Source organism: Aquarana catesbeiana, linkage group LG03, assembly GCF_042186555.1.
Source record: "Aquarana catesbeiana isolate 2022-GZ linkage group LG03, ASM4218655v1, whole genome shotgun sequence".
In the NCBI taxonomy this organism is placed as follows: domain Eukaryota; kingdom Metazoa; phylum Chordata; class Amphibia; order Anura; family Ranidae; genus Aquarana; species Aquarana catesbeiana.
In genome coordinates this window covers 205952153-205976504 of record NC_133326.1, presented here as the reverse complement: position 1 = coordinate 205976504, position 24352 = coordinate 205952153, and the positions used below count along the sequence as shown (strand labels likewise).

At 40.0% G+C, this 24352-nt stretch overlaps 1 protein-coding gene and 1 pseudogene across 3 annotated transcripts in view; one reads left to right on the top strand and one right to left on the bottom strand.

Annotated features, from left to right (window-relative positions):
- TAFA5 (TAFA chemokine like family member 5) overlaps positions 1 to 24352 on the bottom strand; it is an 805723-nt gene that overhangs the window by 73181 nt on the left and 708190 nt on the right. The gene's annotated exons all lie outside the window — the stretch shown is intronic.
- LOC141134502 (lamin-A-like) lies at positions 21662 to 23175 on the top strand (annotated as a pseudogene).

Genomic DNA, 24352 nt, shown 5'->3' with positions numbered 1-24352 from the left:
CAAGGTCTGCCAAGGAAGTAATAGAGAAGTTTTTTTTATACAGCCAGCTGGACACTGAGGTAAGGGGTGTGTAAGACTAATAAAACGTTATTTTGTTCCTGCAAAAGTACATTAATGGTATATTGGTAGATAGGGGAGCTGGAATTTAGAAAAAAAGGGAGAATACATTCAAATCAACTACTTTTTCCTTATAGCTTGGGTCCTTCATGCCTCCTGTCAATTTAGCTGCTTTCTCTGCACTTCCGTCCAGTTCCCCAATAACCGTCCATTTCCCTAATAACCGGTGCCAAAAACTGAATTGCATATTCCATATAATGCTTTGCATAGTGGTACAATGTCAATGATCTACCAGAACAGCAATATCCTTCTCGATCATTGACTTCCCCAGAATGTATAATGCATGCATGTTTTTTTAGCCCTCAAGTGCATAACTTTACTTTTATTCGCCATCTCAATTGCTGAACCAAACAGTGCATTCAGGTGTGCCTGTAAATTGGAGACATCCTGTAAGGACATTATTGAACTATATAACTTGGTGTAAGGGTCCCAACACTAAACTTTGGGATTTAGCACTAATAACCTTAGTCCATTCAGAGCAGTGTTGCCAGCCCCCCCCCCCCCGAAGTGAAATTTATTGTCAGGAGGCCAAAATTCACAAACGGCACCAATTGTTTACTGGCTAAAATCATGACATTTACTGGCAGAGCCACATTTTTTACTGACACTGCAAAAAAAGTACCTAAAATGTCAGTTTTCAGTGCTAAACAGTGCAAATATTAATGCTTAAACTATAAACATGTAGCTAGCACTATTAGAAATGTGTTTACCTTAAACAAATGTCAAAAAACATATTTCTCCATTTACATGGTACAGGAGGGGTTCGGAGACTGCGTGGACATCGTACAGGAGGGGGTCGGAGGATGCAGACATGCTACAGGAGGGGGTCAAAGACTGCATGGACATGGTACAGGAGGGAGTCAGAGGCTGCGCGAACATGGTACAGGAGGGGGTCAGACACTGCGCGGACATGGTACAGGAGGAGGTCAGAGGTTGTGCGGACATGGTACAAGAGGGGATCAGAGACTGTGTGGACAAGATACAGGAGGGGGTCAGAAACTGCATGGACATGGTACAGGAGGAGGTCAGAGGTTGCACGGATATGGTACAGGAGGGGGTCAGAGACTGCGTGGATATGGTACAGGAGGGGGTCAGAGGCTGCGCGGACATGGTAGTGTCCTCATCAGCCCATCACAGTAGGTTCCTCCTCTGTCCCCCTTCTTATTACCTCTCCACATCAGTGTCCTCCTCCTGTGCCCCTTTCATCTCTCCACATCAGTGTCCTCCTGTGTCCCCTTCAACCCCCACAGTAGTGTCCTCCTTTACCCCCTTTATATTACCCTGAGTGTCCTCACTCCTCCTCTCAATGTATGTATATACCAAACCTATATGTGTCTCCTTTATTCTGAGGTCTGTGTAGTGTTCCATTGGTGGAGTGACCTTGCTGTGTGATAGGCTCGGGTCTGTCTCTGTGGATGGCTCTGCTCTCTCTAGCTGCTGTTGTCCTCCCTCCTCCTCCATACTTGGCTCAGTATAGGGGAGGCTGATCAGCACAATACGCATGTCCGCCCTGGATGTTCGCAGTCAGTGTTCTGTTCCAGACAGAGTCTGACCTCCTCTGCTATGGCAATGCCTTCCATTAAAAATTGGCAGCACCATCACGTCACTGTGCATGTGCCCGCCTGACCAAGCACATAAGAGCTTTCCCGAGCCCCATGCAGAGTTGCACTGTTGGCCCGCAGCCATCTTTTTACGGGCACCTCTGCCCGTAATGGGCATTTACGGGCTGCCTGAAAATGGGCTGAAATTTGCAGGCTGCTCGTAAATGAATGGGTAGCCTCCTCTTCGGCAAGTGCCCACATAGAAATCTGCTTTTTATGGGAGCACTCATGTGGGCTCTGCATCTATTGACACAGACAGGGTGGCTTGGCCCCGCCTCCTGCTCCCCCATAACAGGATGTGATTGACAGCAGCAGGAAGCAATGGCTCCTGCTGCTATCAGAGCTGGTGTGATCCACCAGATTGTATGACCACTACCAGGTGAGCCTTATTCCTCACTCTTTATGTGAGTGACCCCTTGTCTGTGTCATTATACTATTAAATAAACACTGCACTTAGAGGCGATTTTCATTTTTTTCTCTTGTTTTATTCTCTTGACCATTACAGTTATTGAAGAGGAACTGCAGTCTGCTCACATAATTTGTAATAAAAAACATATTTGCCATTCTGAAGCTTCCCTCCAACCCTTTGCATATTATTTTATATATACTGTGATTCTATACCAAATATGCTGCAGAAATCTCCCTCGACTAAGTCTGGCTGCAACCATTTTAACTGTGGGCAGCTGAAGCCCCTTAACTTCCTGGATTTACACAGACACACAGAGGCACGCCTCCAGCTCTGCAGCTCTCACTGGCCCTCTTATGACTCATCCCCCTCCCTTCCTGGCAAACTCTCAGCAGAGTGAGAGAGAGAACTGTGCATGATGTTATAAGCCTAGGCTTTTTATCAGAGAAGAAACAGGAAGTGGGCTGCTTAAGGTATTTACTGGCAGAAAAAAAATGTTTTACTATCCAAAGTTAGAACAACAAGGGCAGAAGATTTAATAGATAGAAAGTTGAAAAACATGACTGACGTTCTGTTTTAAAGCGTCTAAAAAAAAAGAAACAATAACTTTTACATAACAGAGCTCAGCTCTTTAAAGACATGTAGTGGATGCCATCTGGTCCAGGTGCTTTATTTACCTTTAAAAAAAAAAAGTTTAGAGTCCCCACAAAATGCAGGGGGCACCTAACAGAAAAAAAAAAGAGCAAAAGGTCCCCCAGGAAATCCATACCAGACCCTTCTGGTTTAGTATGGAATTGAATGAAAATCCCTACACAAAAAAGTGTAAAGACTCATTAAAAATCTATACTAGACCCTTAATTTAAGCATGCAGTATGAACCATACAAGGCCACATGCTCTCAACATGGGGGGGTGGTACTTTCAGGAGGGACCCCCCCTGACAAAGCACCTTGTTTCCATACTGATGAGGATGAGGGCCTCTTCCAAAAAATCTTTTTTTTTATAATGCACTAGGCTGGTGCAACTTCTTCTTATCTTTCATATATATATATATATATATGAAAGCTGCAAGCATTTGGATCTATAAACAATAAACAAGAGACTATAAGCTCAGCACTATAGTTATTTTAGCAATAATCTCAAAGGAATCTGAGTCTTGGATCCAGGCTATATGCGGCAATCTCTACTGCATAGTAAATGCACATGAATTGGTAAAGCAGATCACTTTCACAACTTATGTAGTTAGCATAGAAATCTCTCTTATGTGTATGTTGACCATTTCCAGGGAGGTCTATATATTGTCCTAAGTACTGTATGCAAGTTATGCAATCAAGTACACAGCATACCTACTTAATTGTATACATTCTGCCATGCCATAACATTAATAATGTATACTTTCAATATGGTAGCAGACTGTAGAAGTAATTAACACATCTGTTTCCTCAGATATATGTTTGTTTTCTTTTTTCTTTCTTTTTTTTTTTTTTACATAATTGATAGAAACTGCATTTCATTTTTACTATATATTGTGCAAGCAACCATTCTAAGTAAACAATATTTCTAATGTTGGATTCTACTGCAATGAAATATAAAGAACGACTTAGCCTTGCTGTTATAAGTTTGGTACATACAGTATAAACAAAACTACATATAAACTATTCCTTCTCTGTATAATAATGCTTAGTGTAGTTTTTGTTTTAAGATCTTAGTTAAGGCATTTTTTTCCAGCTAGACACTTTACATGTTCTGGCAAGTATGAGAATAAATAATAAATGCATTTCATGGTGATCACAAAATTAAAAGGGTTGGTTGCCAATTGATACAGCGGTCAGTACTAAATAAAATATACTTCTGCTTTGTTATCATCTTCACTGATTTTGTGTTTACTCCCTGAGTAGCAACACTTGCAAGTATATCATTCTCCAAGATTACAGTCAAAAAGACTATTGTCTTCTAGCAGCATTTATGATCACAACAGCTCAAGCGAGCTAACCAGTAAATTGAAAAAATAATATAAAATAATAGATATAATGTTTTATATATATATTTTTTGTTTTTATTTACAAAATAATAAATAGTGAATACTGCGCTATCCAAAAATAAACATGAATACAGTGACCTCTCAGCAGCAACTTATTCTGTGGGACACACACAGCTAAAGTCAATATTTCAAAAATAAAGTTGCACTAAACTAGTGAATAAATAAAGAAAAACAGCAAACACGCTGCAAGCAAAAAGTCCACACAGTGATGAACGGTGACCTACTAATAATCATCAGAATAGTGTGTGAATTCCAAAGAAAAACGTCTGAATCTTCTAACTTCTAAGCAGCCAACCTTATGAATTGGCCGCTTACCAACTCTTTAGGACCTACTATTATGGAAGGTCTATCCCGCTTGTGGCTATTTTACCCAGCCAAGGTTTTATCTTGTAGAGGAACCAGGTTGAAGAGCACCCGCAACTCAAGGGAGGACCCGATCAAATGAGAACCCCAAAAAAATATAGGGCTTCGATAGTGTAAAATCTTCGACATTAAGTTTAATATAAAAAATGGTTGCACTTACAAAAGTAGTTAAAAACATACATGAAGAAGTAGCTATTTGGCAGAGAAGCATTGTAGGTGATCATGATACCTATATCCCGGTTGAATGGAGATACGATGTATAAGTATAAAAAATAATTGGAAACCATGGTCAAGAGAGGTTTTGAATCTAATATTTTAAACAAAAAGGAGAAAATACATTTAGTGTCTAAAGCACCGTGTGCCCCAATCCTTTGCTATGTGCCCAAGATCCATAAAAATCTTACCTGCCCTCAGGCGTCCTATAGTCAGTGGTATTGACTCTGTTACTTCCCCGTACATCAATTTTTTTCTTGCAACCTTTAGTGCAAAAAGTACCTTCATATGTTAAAGGCATGTCAGCAATTTACTTTCCAGGTATACACCTACTGTAGAGAAGGAATGTGGTTGGTGACGGCAGACGTCACTTCTTTATATACGATTATATCCCATAATTTGGGCCTAGCAGCTGTAAACAATTATTTGGAACGAGATTCAGACTTACCAGTAGAGCAAGTAAGGTTTATTGTGGAAACAGAACAAGGGTGCACCCCCCCCCGCTTCAGGCAAAAAATGGACACACCCGATCCAAGGTGCTAATCCTGGCTCATCACCGTAGGCAATATCAAGAAGAAAAGAAAAGATTGATCGCACACTTGAATCCAAAAGATGCTGTAGAAATTTCTTTATTGTCATGAGCCAGACAAAATTGCAATGATAATCAGTTCACGCGTTTCACACAAAAAGAACCATGCATGTTCACAACAGGTTTATTGAGGAACTTTTAGAATTTGTGGCAATGCATAATTATTTTTGGTTTAATAGCCACGTTTTTGGCCAAGATAGATGAGTAGCCTACGGGCAAAATATGCCCCCAGCCTTGCTAACCTCTTTATGGCTAAGTGGGAGGAGGATGTCATCTATGTAAAGGAGAGAGTTTCATTACATCTGCGTTTTTTAAGCCATGGGAAAGGAATTAATACATCCCTTTGAACAGTTGCCATCATGACCCATGGCTTAGGTCAGTACCTAAAAAAGTTGTGGAAAGTCCCCGTGGGGTTTTCTAGCAGTAATCATCAAAAAGGTTTTTTGTAAAAAAATATGTTTTTATTAGCAAATACTCTGAACATGGTTTAAGAATACAAGAGTTTAAAAATATGAGCTTCGGTTTCACACATAATGAGACATAATGGGTACATATGTAAATTAAGCAAAAAGATTATCACATAATTGATCGCTAGGAGTGTATATATAATAATACTCCTCACAATATCACTTGTGATTATAATGATGCTTGCCAATAATAGAGAAGACACCAATGCATTTCGACATTTATAATGTCATAGTCTTCCTCAGGGGGTCCTTGAAACTCTGAGGAAGACTATGACATTATAAACGTCGAAATGCATTGGGGTCTTCTCTATTATTGGCAAGCATCATTATAATCACAAGTGATATTAATTTACATATGTACCCATTATGTCTCGTTATGTGTAAAACCGGAGCTCATATTTTTAAACTCTTGTATTCTTAACCATGTTCGAAGTATTTTTTTTTTTAGGGGTGACCCATCCCTGTGGGATAGGATTGCGCCCAGTGCTTTCAACTCTCCTATCAAGCAAGTATCCTTTTTTTCAAAATCTTACAGGTTATTACCAGTGCCGTAGATGTCAGGTGTGTTCCTTGAATGGATACAGGAGCAGGATAATGAATGGCTTTGTTTCGGCCAGCACATCAGCTTGCTTTGAGATTGAACCATTCATCACATGCTCCACTACGGGAGTTGTTTACTTGCTGCAGTGTCTGTGTGGGTTGCAATATGTGGGTAGGACCAAGTGGGCCCTACAAGTATGGCTAAATAAACATATTAGTAACATAAGAAAAGGTTTCAAACATCATTCAGTGTCCAAACACTATGCCATCCACCATAACAGAGACCCTACTAATACCAGGACAATGTCATCTTGTGACAAAACACATAGGGGGAAGCAACGTGCTGATGTCTCCACGTTTGTACAGGTCCCGGAAGGACAGGCTACTACATTCGAGCCAGCCGGCTTATTCATGCATGTTTTTAACTACTTTTGAAAGTGCAACCATTTTTTATATTAAACTTAATGTTGAAGATTTTACACTATGGAAGCCTTATCTTTTTTGGGGGTCCTCCCTTGAGTGGCGGGTGCTCTTCAACCTGGTTTCTCTTGAAGAAAAAAAGGCCTTGGCTGGGTATAATAGCCACAAGCGGGATAGACCTTCTGTAATAGGAGGTCATAAAGAGCTGGTAAGCGGCCAATTCATAAGGTGGATGCTTTTCTTTGGAATTCACACACTATTCTAATGATTAGTAATGCACCATGGGACTGTTTCTTTCATCACTGTGTGGACTTTTTGCTTGCAGCATGTTTGCCGTTTTTTATTTATTTATTCACTAGTTTAGCGCAACTTTATTTTTGGAATATTTTATTTACAACCCCCTTTAATTGCCCATGTAATCGCATATGTAATCATGTAACCACACATATAATCATTAGTATCTACATGATGTGGCTTTACATGTTTTTTATTAGGGCAGTGTATTAAACAATGATATGGTGTAATGTTTAGTTTTGCATAATAATGAAAAGCCTCACCTTTCTGCAATTTAGAGCATAACAATGAATGATGGTAGGTTGCTAAAGGTTACTGCATGCTCTTTATCTTATTAAAAAAGGATATAAAATCTAAACTGGATAGGATCACAGGCCAACACATATTTTGGTGCCTAGAATGTTAGACCTGTTCCTGGGTATATTCAACCTTCTGAATGTGAAAAATTGCACTGCTTTTTCCCTATTAGCTCTAGATTTTGAGATACAGCATAAATACCAAACACCACTCTTCACTCTGGTTGCCTGTCAAAATCAGGATATAAATTTAGCAAAATACTTGGGATGATTCAGGCAGCACCATCGTGAAGTAGCCATAACCTTATGTGCTCAATCTGAAACAATATGAGTGGCAATATGAACACACCTCCTATACAATCATAACCACAATACAGGTAATAACTTTAGAATCCAGTTGTCACAATCAGGGGTCAGGCTCAGAGATCAGTAGCTATAGCAGTAGCGGGATTACCACTGACCAGCAGGATAGGTGCATAGGCAGTCACCCTGGCAGATGATGCAGGCTCACCTAAAGTGCAGAGTCTAAGTACTAACTGGTGTTTACCAGAGCTCCTGATGGTGGAGATTGATTTTTCTGCATTTTAGTACCATGTCGCAGATCTCCCCACCAGGAGGTGAGCAGGCCAGGGTCCAGTAGTGGATAAAGAGGTAAGGATCAAACAGAATTGTAGTTAGTAAACAAGCCAAAGGTCAGTAATGAGTAGTTGCAGGTTGGGATCAGGCAGAAGCGTAGTAAAGAAACAAGTCAAGGGTTTATAATGAGTGGTAGCAAAATATGGATAGCAGCAGGGAAGACATAAGCTAGATACTGGCTGAAAAGAGCACAATTTTTCTGGCAAGCAGGAAGTGCAGAGACATTCCTTAAATAAGGAATTTCATAGAAAGAACAAGGAGTTCATGGTTCAAGGCAAACAAGGCTCAAGGAGGAATATCCAAGGAATTGTTCAGAGAGCTGTCCAGCATTCCAGGTGGTTCAACAAAAAGAGACCTGACACAGCAAAGGTTCTGGGTTCAAATCTAGTCCCTGACGCCAGTGTGTTTGATGTAAAATTACAGTTGGAAGTACATAAACACTCCCACTATATCTGCTAACTTCTACTTAAAGAACAATCAGCAAGATCTTTTTAAATACTATTAAATTTAAATTTGACCATATCTAGGAAACTAGCACTGATGTAGTCTAGCTAATGTAATTTTCTGAATCAGTGCCCCAAGTAACCCAAAAAACAGGTGTTAAAAAAATAGGGCAGCAAGAAAAAATAATTGTTTTGCTCGGCTGTTAATCACTCTAGGCCAGTGGTCATCAACCCTGTCCTCAGGGCCCACTAACAGGCCAGGTTTGCAAGATAACTGAAATACATCACAGGTGATATCATTTGCTGCTCAGTGATTGCAGTATTCTTCTCTGCATCTCCCCAAGGTAATACATAAAATCTGGCCTGTTAGTGGGCCCTGAGGACAGGGTTGGTGACCACTGCACTAGGCAATGAGATTTTACACAGTAAAAGGAAAAACAAAACACATTGGGAAAGATTTACTAAAAGCGTAGCACACAGAATCTTCTGCAGCATTGTATAGTAACCAATCAGCTTCTAACTTAAGCTTGTTCAAGTGCTTTGACAATAAAACTTAGAAGTATGATAAATATTATTAAGCTCTGACGCCAACCAAAAATGACAATATGCTAAAAAATGTGAAGCTGTCCCTTTAAGTGAATAAACAACCTCTTAAAAGCGAACCAATAAAAAGCAAGGCGCTAACACATACGTGATAATTGCATGTGAACAAAGGATAAAAAAACAATCCAAATACTTGAGAGTCCAAAAGTGAAAAAAAATGTATTTATAAGAATTATTATCAAATATTGCACAGTCCAAATTTTTTTTCCTAAATCTTGCTGAAGAAAGCTTCAATCACCATTTTCCTGGTCTTAAAGGCACCTCGGATACTCCTCATATAAGTGCTCCAACGCAAAGTGTACAAAATGCACACTTAACAACAGCATATATGATATGCACCTTTGGTGTCATAGGGTACCACCCTTTTTGTACATTGTTTTCCCACCTTGAGAATGGTATATGGGAAACTACCCCCAGCTGATCTCCTTAAACATCAATAACCGAGACCCAAGGAGAAATAATCCAGGATAGTGTGATAATGTTTTATTAAAAGTCAAAACAAGAATTAAAAATATAAATTTGCTCACATTTCAAGGTGCTTTAGTCAGCACTAACACAACCAGCCTGATTATACTGAACACTGCAAGGTCCGAGCCAGTGTGAGTTCCAAATGGTGAATGTCCAAACCAGATGAAAAAACAAAAATGGCGTCATGTATGGCGGACGCACAGGCTGCCAGTCCGCCATATGCGATGTCATTTCCGGTTTTTAATCTGGTTTGAAATTTTTTTTCACCTTTGGACTCTTAAGTATATTTGAATTGTTTTTTATCCTTTGTTCACATGCAATCATCACATATGTGTTAGCACTTTCCTTTTCATTGTTTTGCTTAATAAACCTTAGAAGCTGATTGGTTACTATGCATAGCTGCACCAGATTATGTGTGCAACTGTTTTAGTAACTCTCCCCCATTATGAAATAGAGGGGGGTGGTGGTTGCGCTGTGATGGGGAAGGGGATGGGAAAAAAGGGGGGGGGGGAATCTACACTAGAGTGTATCTGGCAAATATGCCAAGTGACCTGAAGGTAAAATATATAAAACAAAACACAGCACACTAGTGTATAATAAATGACTAAAAAAGTGACAAGTGCATATAATAAACGAATGGATAGAAAGCACTAAATAGTGTAGGTATAAAAGCAAAGTGGTAATGAATCACATAAAAATGAGCAATGCACATGATAAGAAGGGCAATCACACTGATGACATATAATGCATATCTCACTAGGTGCACAAAAGAGCTAGTGAGTAAATCTTAAACATAAATCAGAAACGCTTGACCAATAAAATACATCAATAAATAATGATAAATAGTGATGGCAAAAGGAAATATAATTCCAGAAAAATATAGAAACCGTGGATCTCCAAATGTATATAAAAAATATAATGATGGTGTTGAATATAGACGACAGTCCCACCACCAAGTGTAATAATGCTGGGTCACAATTCAAGTAGACATCCAAACAAATTGACAGGTGAAGGGAGGGGGGTGGTCTTTGATGGGGGCACCTCAGTGAACACAGGCCCCTTACCTTACAGCTGTAAGGTATACAGCATAAAAGACACTCAGTGGAATATGGAATCCAGAATGGTTGCGGCTACCGGTATGGCTTGTGAATGCAGAGGTATCACATACGGAAAAAACATATAGACAGCATATAGTGTGATACCATATGACACTGGGGGGATGGACGAGCTGAAGGAGGAGGGGGGGTTGCACTCACTTTGTGGCAGATGAGCGCAAGCCTCAATCCACGAGTGCCGAACTCGTATAGTCCACACTGCTGGCCGTAGACCCCTCTAGCATCTCATATCTCCTGTGGCTCTCCACCCGTCATCCGTCATAAAGATAATGTGGTAGCAAGACAAGTGCTCCTAACGCGACGTGACGTGACGACACGCGTTAGGAGCACGGGACGCTGCCACACAACAGCTGATGTTACGAGCACGGCGCTCGCGGAGTTTTACCCCCCAGCTGTCTGTTTTTTGTAAGTGTACCACTGTTTTTAACATAAATAAAGTGTGTTTACTGTACTGGATTACGCTATATGCGGTCTTCTTGTCTTGCTACCACATTATCTTTATGACGGATGACGGGTGGAGAGCCACAGGAGATATGAGATGCTAGAGGGGTCTACGGCCAGCAGTGTGGACTATACGAGTTCGGCACTCGTGGATTGAGGCTTGCGCTCATCTGCCACAAAGTGAGTGCAACCCCCCCTCCTCCTTCAGCTCGTCCATCCCCCCAGTGTCATATGGTATCACACTATATGCTGTCTATATGTTTTTTCCGTATGTGATACCTCTGCATTCACAAGCCATACCGGCAGCCGCAACCATTCTGGATTCCATATTCCACTGAGTGTCTTTTATGCTGTATACCTTACAGCTGTAAGGTAAGGGGCCTGTGTTCACTGAGGTGCCCCCATCAAAGACCACCCCCCTTCCTTCACCTGTCAATTTGTTTGGATGTCTACTTGAATTGTGACCCAGCATTATTACACTTGGTGGTGGGACTGTCGTCTATATTCAACACCATCATTATATTTTTTATATACATTTGGAGATCCACGGTTTCTATATTTTTCTGGTATTATATTTCCTTTTGCCATCACTATTTATCATTATTTATTGATGTATTTTATTGGTCAAGCGTTTCTGATTTATGTTTAAGATTTACTCACTAGCTTATTTGTGCACCTAGTGAGATATGCATTATATGTCATCAGTGTGATTGCCCTTCTTATCATGTGCATTGCTCATTTTTATGTGATTCATTACCACTTTGCTTTTATACCTACACTATTTAGTGCTTTCTATCCATTCGTTTATTATATGCACTTGTCACTTTTTTAGTCATTTATTATACACTAGTGTGCTGTGTTTTGTTTTATATATTTTACCTTCAGGTCACTTGGCATATTTGCCAGATACACTCTAGTGTAGATTCCCCCCCCCTTTTTTCCCATCCCCTTCCCCATCACAGCGCAACCACCACCCCCCTCTATTTCATATGCGTTTTTGTCTGTGTGGAGCAGTTTTTAGGTGTTGCAGCAGTGCCCCCCTGTTAGTTTAGGAGTCCGCGAGCAGCGCAGGAGTCTCTTGCTCTATCTCTCCCCCATTATGTTTTGCCACAAAACAACAGACATATTTTAATCACTTCAGCTCCAGAAGGTTTTACCACCATCAGGCCAATTTTTGCTATTTAGCACTGTGCTACTTTAGCAGGTAATTGCGTGGTCATGTATATTTTGGAATTTGTATTTTCTTTTTTAAACTACTAATGGCAGTGATCAGCCACTTACAATGGGACTGACACTAACTGATGCTGGGGGGATCCAACTGCCACTGACATCACCAGTAACACTAATACAGTGATCAGTGATAATACTATACACTGTCACTGTACTAATGACATTGGGGTTAACATCTAGGGTGATCGAGGAGTTAAATGTGTGTCTAACAATGTGCAATGTGTGTAATGTGTGCACACTTTTCCTCAGTGTTCAATGTTCATAGGATTTTATCCTATTTAGCATCATGTAGCATAGAGCACAGTTTAAAGAAGTTGGCTCTTTTGAAAACCAGTGTACTTGTGTTTCCTTTTCCTGTGATTTATACTGAATGTAATCATACAGACATGCACATAAAGTTTTAAAGCATATGCCAACACAAAACTTTAATTTCTAGTTTTGGTCAGAATGGGGAAGTTTTACAACTCTTGTGGGGTTCTTTTCACTCCTATCTGGAACTACACTAGAGAGATTTACCCTCCCTTTCTGTCCTTCTGACAACAGTTTCACCAAACAGAAGATAAGGGAATATCTAAAACGGCAACAGAAATAAAAATCTGACAGGGATTCTAGTCTTTCCCTATATTCTAAAGGAACTTTTTTTAAATTTCTGTCTGTGTTACTGTTGAACAGTTTCCCTCACTTCCTATCTCCTAAAACATTGCCAGCAGGACAGGATATATTTCTAATGGAGCTCACAATAGCAGTGAAAACTTGACAGGGACTAACCTTCCCTGACTGTATCCAAAATTGGCTGGACACACACTTTTAAAAATGAAAAAAATATGGAATATGCTGCAGTTAATGTATTAGCAGCTATTTTATCATTATCATTATAGGATGGGTAGGTACTGTGCCATAAAATGTGACAGGGAGATTACATTACTGGAATCTAGAAAAATAACCACTAGTTACATAGTTACATAGTTACATAGTAGGTGAGGTTGAAAAAAGACACAAGTCCATCAAGTCCAACCTATGTGTGTGATTATGTGTCAGTATTACATTACATATCCCTGTATGTTGCGGTCATTCAGGTGATTATCTAATAGTTTCTTGAAGCTATCAATGCTCCCCGCTGAGACCACCGCCTGTGGAAGGGAATTCCACATCCTTGCCGCTCTTACAGTAAAGAACCCTCTACGTAGTTTAAGGTTAAACCTCTTTTCTTCTAATTGTAATGAGTGGCCACGAGTCTTATTAAACTCTCTTCTGTGAAAAAGTTTTATCCCTATTGTGGGGTCACCAGTACAGTATTTGTAAATTGAAATCATATCCCCTCTCAAGCGTCTCTTCTCCAGAGAGAATAAGTTCAGTGCTCGCAACCTTTCCTCATAACTAAGATCCTCCAGACCCTTTATTAGCTTTGTTGCCCTTCTTTGTACTCGCTCCATTTCCAGTACATCCCTCCTGAGGACTGGTGCCCAGAACTGGACAGCATACTCCAGGTGCGGCCGGACCAGAGTCTTGTAGAGCGGGAGAATTATCATTTTATCTCTGGAGTTGATCCCCCTTTTAATGCATGCCAATATTCTGTTTGCTTTATTAGCAGCAGCTTGGCATTGCATGCTATTGCTGAGCCTATCATCTACTAGGACCCCCAGGTCCTTTTCCATCCTAGATTCCCCCAGAGGTTCTCCCCCAGTGTATAGATTGCATTCATATTTTTGCCACCCAAATGCATTATTTTGCATTTTTCTACATTGAACCTCCTTTGCCATGTAGTCGCCCACCCCATTAATTTGTTCAGGTCTTTTTGCAAGATTTCCACATCCTGCGGAGAAGTTATTGCCCTGCTTAGCTTAGTATCGTCGGCAAATACAGAGATTGAACTGTTTATCCCATCCTCCAGGTCGTTTATAAACAAACTAAATAGGATTGGTCCCAGCACAGAACCCTGGGGAACCCCACTACCCACCCCTGACCATTCTGAGTACTCCCCATTTATCACCACCCTCTGAACACGCCCTTGTAGCCAGTTTTCAATCCATGTACTCACCCTATGGTCCATGCCAACGCACCTTATTTTGTACAGTAAACGTTTATGGGGAACTGTGTCAAATGCTTTTGCAAAATCCAGATACACCACGTCTACGGGCCTTCCTTTATCTAGATGGCAACTCACCTCCTCATAGAAGGTTAATAGATTGGTTTTGCAAGAACGATTCTTCATGAATCCATGCTGATTACTGCTAATGATATCATTCTTATTACTAAAATCTTGTATATAGTCCCTTATCATCCCCTCCAAGAGTTTACATACTATTGATGTTAGGCTAACTGGTCTGTAATTCCCAGGGATGTTTTTTGGGCCCTTTTTAAATATTGGTGCTACATTGGCTTTTCTCCAATCAGCTGGTACCATTCCAGTCAATAGACTGTCTGTAAAAATTAGGAACAACGGTCTGGCAATCACCTGAGTGATGCCAAGCCTCCAGGATGGAAAGAACAGAAATTCAATGAATGCATGAGTCGGGGATAGTAAGGCTGGCGTGGAAAGTACAAAATGATTCTGAATGTCCTCCAGATAGAAAATGAGATGGGCTCTAGGTTGCTGCAGTTTCTAATTAACACTGTGAGAAGCTCATAGTACACAGTGAAATCAGAGTAAGCATTTTCAGTACAGAAGAGGAGTCTGTACAACTGTGCAATCCTAAAGTTAAAGGGTATGTAAAGGAAAAAAAAAAACAACAAATGTGTCATACTTACCTGCTCAGTGTAATGGTTTTGCACAGAGCAGCCCCAATTTTCCTCTTCTGGGGTTCCCCACCAGTACTCTGGGCCCTTCCCCTTGCTGAGTGCATGCTCGTTCCTGAGCAAGCTCCCTCCTCACTGGCTATGATTGACAGCAGTGGGAGCAAATGACTCCTGTTGCTGCATCCCAGCCACTGAGGAGGAAGAGACCTAGGAGAGCTGCTGCTCTAGTGCACATTGCTGGATCGAGATTAGGCTTAGGTAAATATTAGGGGGCTGTGGGGGGAGCTGCACTCTGAACATTTATTCCTTCATGCATAAAATTAAAGAAAAAACTTCAGCCTTTAGAACCACTTCAAGACTGGAGTTCAGCTTTAAATATCTCTTCTGGCAAAGATTTTCCAAAATGAATAGGACAATTCATGTTGATTTCTACAACCAAAAGCATTCACATTCTAAATACCTTATGCAGAAAACTCAGAAAAATACTCTTGAAAAAAACAGAACTTGCAGATAATCCAAGCAAAAAGTGAGCCTGGTAGCTAATGAACCCAGCAACCTACTGCCTAAAGGCCACAGTGATAACCAGCAGGTCATCATACTGATCAACTACAGCGTTCCCTAATTTTTACAGTCATTCCTTGCTGATATCCTCACTTGAAAAATACTAACAGGGAAAAAAGTATACTTAAAGTTATTTGCAGTTTAAATGTAATGCTACTAAACAATGTTAAGCTGTAATCATAGAACCACAAATTTATATCTATTTGTAATATCAATTGCTTTTGTTGGCATATTTATACGGCTGTTATAGTTTCAATTTGTGCAGTTCTCCTTCACCGAAATTTACTTGTAAATGTGAAACAATATCACAATGTACATTTTTGTTTCCTTTTATTACTTCCACTGATTATGCAACTAAAACTGCCAAATATTTCTTTTTAACAGGACACAATGGAGATAATAATTTTAAGAGCAGCAAAAAGATAGTTGTGCATGTAACAAATTGAGCAGTTAATTAAAATGTTACTTTTTGCCATTTTGCTGCAGATGGTATTATACACAATAATCTTATTTTAAGCACATTTCATTTGCTAAGGATCTTGGAGACTTAGTGAAATAAATTGAGTATATGTTTGTATTAAGCATTGCAACTAATGCCTTTTGAATTTGTGTTCGTTTTTTTCTGTAATCATATTCTACTGAACATAATAAAACAGCCATTGAAGGATGTAGCAGTATTATTTAAAAAATATCTATTTCAGTCAAACAAAATTGTAGCCAGTCAAATGTAATACGCATGGGGGTTTATTTACTAAAGGAATAGAAAAGTTCATGTTCACTTTGCTTACTAAATAAGACAAACCAAATCTTCTGCTAGCAAAAGAGCAAAAGTCTCTTTTATATTCAATTTCCAACCTTTGTTACTGTTATTTGTTATATTTCTATCATACTGGGTATTTAGAGTTAACACAGTTTCCCTATATTTACTCTTGTTCTCTTTACCAAGACAACATTTAGTCTGCTAAGTGCACAGTCTCTTCCTTTAATACATCAGCCTTAGTGTGTTTCTCCAATTTTTAAAAGATATACAATATATTTGTAACCTAATACATACCTTAGCTATGACATTAACAATCTGCTGCTGTGCCACATAGAGGCGCAGATCTCTCCCCACTCAACTAAAAAAAGCATGTATGCTGCTGCTTCTTAGTCCACTGGATTTACTAACACTTCCTGTATCCTTTCACCAAGACAGGTAGTATAGGGGCATGTCCCCACTGTGAACACGTTTTGCAGAAAGGGAAGAGATAAGTACAACAGTGTGATATTTATTGCTTCTGTGCAGAAAACTTGGCATTTAAGTGATACCCTTTTTTGGCTAACTTTTAAAGATGCAAATTTTGGGGATGCCTCATATCCTTTTGTCAAGCATTTTACAATTGTATATTTGTATAAAGCCTGGTGAATGGTTCGAAAGCTTTGCAAAATCCTTTAATTAAAACTCTAGGTTCTTATGTGCATATGCCAACAGTGCAATATTAGCAGGCAAAAACTAACTTGAAACATTTAGTACTAAGGGTGTAGATAAGGTTTGATCCAATGCTTGCCCTGAACATGAGCACATGCATTAATTAATAACTCAAATGACTATATTCCAGGTAAGTTGTGTTTGAAGCTTTGAAATTATTGGATGAGCGCTCCATAGAAAACAAGGAAGGAAAATGCAAAAGTTACACAAATAAACAAAAATGTTATTACAGTTACTGATTTGTGCATGTCTTTTGCAAATATCATAATGATAGACAAACACTTCTTTTACTAATGCTTCAGTGATTAACTAATCAAAATCTGAGTCTTTTCAAATGGCACTGAGACAATAAAACCAAAACAATCTCAATTTCAATCTTTCACTGAGGGAGATGTCAGTGTGAGTGTCGCGTGAGATAGAAAATTACCAGTGTCATTTGCAATTGATTTGATGTCAGAATGTTCTGAGGTCACCATCATTATATTTACTAAAAGGGCAAAAAAATAAACACTGCTCATGATGTACCAGTAGCATTGCAGATTATAATATATACCAAGCATAAGTCACTAGTTCCCAGTTAACAATTACTAACCAAACTACTAATTGTATGTAATGAGTTTCAAAGACAGAAAAAAACTGTAACAGTTTTAATCATCTCAATGTCCTAATTAGCATAAAGATATACATAAGGGAAAACATGTCACTTTCTGAAATGTCAAATCTTAATCAGGGCATATTTAATGTCACTGCGAACAATTACAAAGTCACTAAAAGTCCATGGGAGTTTAAAATGCACATTGCTCTGGATATTTGTTTTTCATAAATACATTCAGCATGAAATGACCTTATAAGCAAAACAGAGTATTGACAACTTGATTTTGCTCCTGCCTATATATTTTCAATCCGCCTCACAATTTATTTTCTTCTAGTTAACACGTCCTCCTATGGGTCCTCTCCATGTCCTTCAGTCTGCAACGATGTTAAGTAATATTGTCCCCGCTATGTCATTCTCAGTACATTAATGAAGATGTCAGTTTCAGATACATTCAGAATGGAAAACAATCCATAAATCCTTTCCCAGGTTTAAGAACAGAAAGTTTTAAGTGCTTGGTGAAAGACAGAAAAGGAGAAGGATGTACAATGATAGAACCATCCCATACTATACTCAGTTTTGTTTATGCATTCCCTGATCAATAATTTTTCACTCTCCCCAATGAAAGTATAAGATTTGCTTGGCAAAACACTTATTAAAATAAAGCTCAGTTTAGTTCTGGCAATTAACCTAAAAAAAAGATTCCCCAATATTGGCTAAAATATAAAAAGCAGCTCTGGCAGTTATACTCACCCGATCTCCAATTGCCACCCTAAAATTACCAATTCAGCAATGTGGCTTAGCTTCACTTCCTGTGAGTCCCTGGTGTTTTGGCTCCCTGACCTGAATCACAGGAGAATACTGCAGAGAGCATTACCACGTCATTACAAGGCACCGCTCTATACAGCATTTAGAACTTGTCTAACATCAGAGGAAGAAAAAAGCTACAAGGATTTGCGATGCCATTGGACCCAACTTAACCTCCCTGGTGGTATGAATATGTTGGATTTTAAGTCCTGAAGCGGTACATTTATTTTGCATGGAAATTTGGTGGTTTATATAGTAGGCCTGTAATTCTTAAGAATAACACACTTAAATCTGTCCAAACCAGAGTCTAGTAGACATCCCGGGTATGATGAAGTTTGAAACACAAAATCGTAAACTATAATATAATAAATAACTATAAATAATTATAACAAATAATAATATAATAATAATTCAAAAAAATTCAATAATGCAATCAAATCAAAAACACTGAAATTTGCTCAGTTGCAGAATTGTCACTGCTATTACTTTCAGTGTTTGATGACGGATTTCCCCACAAATCACTATCATTCAATTCTGCAAGTGATTCTAATTTATTATCACTGTTTTCTAGCTGATCTAAAACCACTTTTGACGTAAAGGGACACTTTTTGGTTGCTATGGACAATCTCCAGTTTCCATCATCAACCATCATCCATCAACGTCATGCAGGTCACTGGACAAACCACTAGGGACAAAAGGGAGGTGAAATAAATTGATACAGTAATGTAATCTGTAAGATTACAGTGTACTTTATATGTATTTTTTACTTTTTCAATTTGGCGCCATGCTCCGTCCCCGTGCGTTGAAATGCTCGCAGGGAACGGAGCTCGGCACTGTAATAGATCCGGCGGAGGACGGCTCGCACACAGAGCGGGGAGACATCGCAGGATCCTGGGGACAAGGTAAGTAACCTCTCCCTGGATCCTGTGATGCAATCCCGAGTGTGGCTTGGGGTTACCGCTTTTGGTACTGAAAATCCACTCCGAGCCACACTCGGTAATACGGTCAGGGAGGTTCAGGGTCTCAAACTTGATAGGCAAGATGAAGCTGTACATTTTGTGGTTTCTTCTGCTCTAAGATTTTCAATGCCATCTGCAATGGCAAGAGCAACATATCTCTATACCATTGGTTTTGCAATGGCAACATGAGCACCACTACGAGTGTAACATTCTGAAATTGCTTTTAAGAGGGCATTCATCAAATATTTGAATTCACTTTGAGGTTGGTGACATGAGGATTATTTTAATGAGACAGAAAGGAAAATATGCTCGTAGCAGAGCACTATCATAATAGAACTGAGTATGAGTTAAGATTGTCCCATATGGGTTCTAGACATCAATAAGTGCCCTGCAGGAATCAAACCCTACTTTACTCCATCTAAAACAAAAACAAAATAATAATTTGGGGTAGAGCTTCATGGTAATGACCTGAAAACAATTGCAGAACACTGCAGAAACTACAAACAGTGGAATTATTTTTTTATGTAAATCTGCTGGAGAAGCCCGAAAGGTAAAATGTCCTAGAGATACTAATTACCTGTGTTGACAAATGCATGATGTTGCCAAATGTTTTGGGAAATCACAAAATACATTATAGTTATAATTATCACCACACTTTATATATTTATAAATATTTATAAATACTATTGATAAAAATATTTTTATGCTTTGAACATGAGTGACAAGAAGGAGGACCAAAAATAGCTCTTTGCTTTATACAGAGCATTGGAATTGTAGAAGGGCATCAAATGCTCTAGGGGACTGTTCCCAAATTTCCGGTATTATATGTGTAACTAATGAGTCTTTTGATAATTGCATTGTCTAGATTTGCCAATTAAAATGATTAACATTTCAGAATTATAATTTTCTTGAACAATAAATACATACACATTTTTAAAAAAGCCAGATATTCTGACAAAATATGCCAATAAAAGTTGGAATATGCATTTATTTTGTGCATATTGGCTGGAGGTTCCATGTTGTTTTCTCATCTGGTTTTTAACATCTTTCACAAGTTCTGGGTCTCAAACTTGATAGGCAAGATGAAGCTGTACATTTTATGGTTTCTTCTGCTCTAAGATTTTCAATGTCATCTGCAATGGCAACAGCAACATATCTCTATACCATTGGTTTTGCAATGGCAGCAGGAGGTTGGTGACATGAGGATTATTTCAATGAGACAGCAAGGAAAATATGCTCATAGCAGAGCACTGACTATAATAGAACTGAGTATGAGTGAAGATTGCCCCATATGGGTCCTAGACATCAATAAGTGCCCTGCATTGTATAAAGCTATTGTACAATGGACTTCTATTAATGATGGGTCATGTTTGGTTTTCCAAGAACTTATTTCACAAGGAAAATGTAATATGATTTGTACATAACCATAGAGATTGCCATACGAACTTAATTTTTCCACAGAAACCAAAATGTTGGAGCAACTACCACAGATACTGTACATAACGACAGATGACTAAGTATTGTATGAAATGCTAAACTTATTAAAGCACTCAATGGGGAACCTTTATCTCTTGCAGCTGTTTACCTTTTAGGGACAAAAATGGTTATTTTCTTTGGACATATTGATTTGGAAATAACTATTCATTACTTATGAAATTAAAGTGATTCATACAGTATGCTGTTTAAAAATGACCTATATAAGCTAAAGAAAAAAATAATAGAAATTAATAAAAAATATAATTTTTTCAAATTTGGCCAATGATAATTTGATAATTTTAGGACAACCAGAGTTATTGAAGTGTGCAATTCACTTTGTAATTTGCCCAGTTTATCATGATATTAACCTTATGTTTCTGGTACAAAACTCCATTATTTTTATAATTATTAATATTATCACCAAATGAAAAATAAATTATAAATGTTTTGTATACATTTTAACAAAACACTACAAAAAACAAATGAACAAAAACAAAATTGAGTGTGAACAGTAAATGAATTAACAAATGAAAAGACTAGTCCTGACCTGACCGGTCTCCCAGACAAAACAACAGTCTCCCTGCAGTCCTTAGTCATGTGAAGCCCTCACAATGGTTCTGGTAGCCAGAGGTCATGTGATCTGTGCCAAGGGGTTCAATAGGAGACATTTGGAGGATAGGCCACACCGCCCCCCGGGGGTTTGCTCAGGAACAAGAAGAAGGTAGCAGACCTGCTGAAAGCTCAGGCTTGCCTGAAGGATTTGGAGGCACTTCTGAACTCGAAGGATGCCAGCCTTTCCACTGCTCTGGGTGAGAAACGCAACCTGGATACTGAGCTGCGGGACCTGAAAGGCCAGTTTGCCAAGCTGGAAGCAAGCCTTGTGGATGCAAAGAAACTGCTTCAGGATGAGATGCTTCGCCGTGTCGATGCAGAGAATCACAACCAGACCCTGAGGGAGAAGCTGGAGTTCCAGAAGAGCATCTACAGTGAGCCAGCGGGATTTCAAGAGCAAGTTCTCCGAAGCCCTCCTGGAACTACGCTCCCAGCATGAAGGTCAGTTCGGTTTGTATAAGGAGGAGTTGGAGAAGACTTACAATGCAAAGCTTGAGAATGCCAAGCAGTCTGCAGAAAGGAACAGCAGCATGGTAGGAGAGGCCCACGAGGAGATCCAGCAGAGCCGCATTCATATAGACAGCCTCAGCAGCCAGCTGAGCCAGCTCCAGAAGCAGCTGGCTGCTAAGGAGGCCAAGCTGCGCGACCTGGAGGACGCGCTGAGCGATGAAAGAGACTCCAACCGCCGGATGCTGGTGGACAAGGACTGCAAGATGGCAGAGATGAGGGCCCACATGCAGCAGCAGCTTGATGAGTACCAAGAGCTGCTGGACATCAAGTTGGCCTTGGACATGGAGATCCACATTTACCGCACCCTGCTGGAGGGAGAGGAGGAGAAACTCTGACTTTCATCCAGCCCCAGCGGGCAGAAGAGGATGGCCAGGACAGGGCAGTCCTCGGGACAGGTTGTAGGTGGCCGTAGAAGAGGTGGACCTGGAAGGCAATTTTATCCGACTGAAGAACAAGTCCAATGAGGATCAGTCCCTGGGGAACTGGACCATCAAGTGCCAGATTGAAGAGGATAAGCCGATTATTTACCATTTCCCCCCAGAGTCATGCTGAAGACTGGGCAGACCCTGACGATCTGGGCAGCTGGGGCCGGAGTGGCACACAACCCCCCCTCTGATTTTGTCAATAAGTTCACCAACTCCTGGGTCACCGGGGACAGCATCCGCACTGCTCTGCTTACATTCAGCAATGAGGAGGTTGCGATGTATAAGCTTGTATGATCTTTGGTGAACAATGAGAATGATGAAGATGATAAGCACCACCACCACCACCACATGACGGTCACTCCGGAGACCCCACTGAGTACAACCTGCGCTCCCACGACATCACCTGCACTGCCTGTGGACAGCCGGCTGAGAAAGGCATCAGTGCCTCTGTTGGGGCAGAGCGTCCTCCTCATCCAGCTCTTTCACTACCGTCACCCGCACATACCGCAGCTCAGGGGGAGCCAGCGGGAGCAGTGGCCTCAGAGAGAGTCTGACACCTCGCTCCTACTTCCTGGGGAACAACCAACGTGCTCAGGTCACCCCCCAGAGCTGTGCCATTATGTAACCTCATCCCATCCGGTGACAATGCCAACTATTAAAGCTAATCCCATGGGAAAAAAAACAAAAACAAATGAAATGACTGTAGCTAAGCACTAGAAGAAAGTAATTAGGTATTATTAGGATTATGTAGGGCACAATAAAGTTGTATAATGCATCTAAAACTTTTTTGTTTTGGATAGAGTAGAGAAGGGTTAGAACCCTTGTCAGGGGTCATCTGAGAGTGACACCATCATTTTGAGTAAATGTATCTCACTCCTGATTCTAATCCACTTCTCTCTAGACTTCTACCATTAGGTAACAAAGCACCTCCGCTTAATGCCTCTCATGATGATCATTTGGTCAAACCCATTGATCACATCGAACCACAATGAACTATGGATCCTCGCACTTCCTTCGCTGGACTTTCTACACCTAATTTAAATGTTATTAATCTGTCCTCCTACAAACACACCACGCTTGAGACACAGGTTTTGGCTCAAGGCCTGAGTTTCTGCCCAAACCAAGACTTAGACAAATTCGAAGTCATCAAGGACCTGCAGCTGTTTTCTAGGAAATTAATCCTCAAACAGCTGTACTCAAAGGACATACCTAGTAAACCAAAGTTTGAACTGCAGGAACTTAAAGCCCTTGATACCTGATTGACCTGCTGGAGGAAAATGATTCCCCAGACCTAATTGATCAGATTGATCTCGAAAACTTTCCTGGGCATTTTGACCAAACTGAACTTCCATACACCAGAATTGTGAAATTCCATCAGGAATTCTACGATCTGGTAGATCAGGCATATGCTGAAAATGTAATAATTAAAACAGAATGGGATTATATACAAACCCAATTACCACACATGCCCACATTCTATTCATTGCCAAAATTACATAAAAGTATGCACCGACCCTCAGGGAGGCCCATTATAGCAGGCAATGGTCAATTACTGAAAGGCTTACTGAATTTTTGGATGGACATCTGTGTCCTTATGTGGCTAATTTACCCAGCTACATACATGACACTATGCAACTATTGTGAAACATCGATGGACTGTGCATTTCCTCCACATCAGTCCTGGTGGCTATAGACGTGGAGGCTCTGTACAACTCCATCCCACACGATAGGGGGCTGGCCTGCCTAAAGCACATTATCTCTCAGAACAGCCGTTTTGAGAAAAAGACCAATGACTTTCTTGTAGGCGCCTTAGAGTTCATACTCCATCATAATTCTTTTGCCTTCAATGATTCCCACTTCCTCCAGGTACAGGGTGTTGCAATGGGGACTTCCTGTGCCCCGTTGTACGCCAATCTGTACCTGGG